A 2,063-nucleotide genomic window follows, 5' to 3' on the forward strand; every position below is an offset into this window, starting at 1 on the left:
GACGCGGCAGGCGGCGCAGCTGCGCGCCGGCGCCCCCTGCTCGCGGCGCCTTGCGGCCAAAGTAGGTCCTCGCGGGCCCGGTGCGAAGCGCGGTGGCCATCTGCAGTGTGCTGGTCCGATTGAGGACTGTGTGCGCTGAGGATGCGCCGCCGCCCGGCGCTCGGCGCCGCGACGCCGTCTGCTGCTCGGTCGCCCCAGCGGTTCTCGCAGGTGGTTTGTATCGCAGCTGTGCGGACGTGTTGGCGCGTGCGCTGTGCTGGGAGAGTTCGCTTCGGCACCCAAGTGGGGCTTTTGTCCTTCTGTGGCGCTGGCGTTGGAGCTGCCGGTCACCGTAGGTGGCGCGTGTTGTCTCCCGCCGGCAATGCCACGACAGCACGCTCCCGGGCCTCTGTCGGCAGCGGCAAGCTCAGTTGGGAGCACGGGTGGTCGCACCTAAAGCGTCTACTCGCCTAACTCCGGGCGATTGCGCCTCTCTCGAACCCGACCAAGTACTTAGGACGGCGCTGCGCGCCGCCGGGACCTGAGAGGGTTTCGAGGTGTGTTGTGCAGGGGAGCTCAGCCTCCTCCTGTTTGCAGAATAATTGAGCGGACGCTTGCGTGTTCGCGCGGGCCCCCGGGACACACTCCCGGGCGGCCGGCTGCTCAGCTCTAGTTGACGCAGCTCCCTGGTTGATCCTGCCAGTAGTCATATGCTTGTCTCAAAGATTAAGCCATGCATGTCTCAGTACAAGCCGCATTAAGGTGAAACCGCGAATGGCTCATTAAATCAGTTATGGTTCCTTAGATCGTACCCACGTTACTTGGATAACTGTGGTAATTCTAGAGCTAATACATGCAAACAGAGTCCCGACCAGAGATGGAAGGGACGCTTTTATTAGATCAAAACCAATCGGTCGGCTCGTCCGGTCCGTTTGCCTTGGTGACTCTGAATAACTTTGGGCTGATCGCACGGTCCTCGTACCGGCGACGCATCTTTCAAATGTCTGCCTTATCAACTGTCGATGGTAGGTTCTGCGCCTACCATGGTTGTAACGGGTAACGGGGAATCAGGGTTCGATTCCGGAGAGGGAGCCTGAGAAACGGCTACCACATCCAAGGAAGGCAGCAGGCGCGCAAATTACCCACTCCCGGCACGGGGAGGTAGTGACGAAAAATAACGATACGGGACTCATCCGAGGCCCCGTAATCGGAATGAGTACACTTTAAATCCTTTAACGAGTATCTATTGGAGGGCAAGTCTGGTGCCAGCAGCCGCGGTAATTCCAGCTCCAATAGCGTATATTAAAGTTGTTGCGGTTAAAAAGCTCGTAGTTGGATTTGTGTCCCACGCTGTTGGTTCACCGCCCGTCGGTGTTTAACTGGCATGTATCGTGGGACGTCCTGCCGGTGGGGCGAGCCGAAGGCGTGCGACCGCCTCGTGCGTGCTCGTGCGTCCCGAGGCGGACCCCGTTGAAATCCTACCAGGGTGCTCTTTATTGAGTGTCTCGGTGGGCCGGCACGTTTACTTTGAACAAATTAGAGTGCTTAAAGCAGGCAAGCCCGCCTGAATACTGTGTGCATGGAATAATGGAATAGGACCTCGGTTCTATTTTGTTGGTTTTCGGAACCCGAGGTAATGATTAATAGGGACAGGCGGGGGCATTCGTATTGCGACGTTAGAGGTGAAATTCTTGGATCGTCGCAAGACGAACAGAAGCGAAAGCATTTGCCAAGTATGTTTTCATTAATCAAGAACGAAAGTTAGAGGTTCGAAGGCGATCAGATACCGCCCTAGTTCTAACCATAAACGATGCCAGCCAGCGATCCGCCGCAGTTCCTCCGATGACTCGGCGGGCAGCCTCCGGGAAACCAAAGCTTTTGGGTTCCGGGGGAAGTATGGTTGCAAAGCTGAAACTTAAAGGAATTGACGGAAGGGCACCACCAGGAGTGGAGCCTGCGGCTTAATTTGACTCAACACGGGAAACCTCACCAGGCCCGGACACCGGAAGGATTGACAGATTGATAGCTCCTTCTTGATTCAGTGGGTGGTGGTGCATGGCCGTTCTTAGTTGGTGGAGCGATTT

General features: G+C 56.8%; 1 non-coding gene across 1 annotated transcript in view; it reads left to right on the forward strand.

Moving 5' to 3' along the window:
- The first annotated feature begins 662 nt into the window (after nucleotides 1–662).
- Nucleotides 663–2,063, forward strand: part of LOC126417759 (small subunit ribosomal RNA) — a 1,909-nt gene continuing 508 nt past the window's right edge. The window contains exon 1 of the ribosomal RNA XR_007575820.1: nucleotides 663–2,063. This exon is cut by the window's right edge and continues 508 nt beyond it. This is a non-coding gene — a ribosomal RNA (small subunit ribosomal RNA).

Source organism: Schistocerca serialis, chromosome 8 (assembly GCF_023864345.2).
Source record: "Schistocerca serialis cubense isolate TAMUIC-IGC-003099 chromosome 8, iqSchSeri2.2, whole genome shotgun sequence".
Classification (NCBI taxonomy): domain Eukaryota; kingdom Metazoa; phylum Arthropoda; class Insecta; order Orthoptera; family Acrididae; genus Schistocerca; species Schistocerca serialis.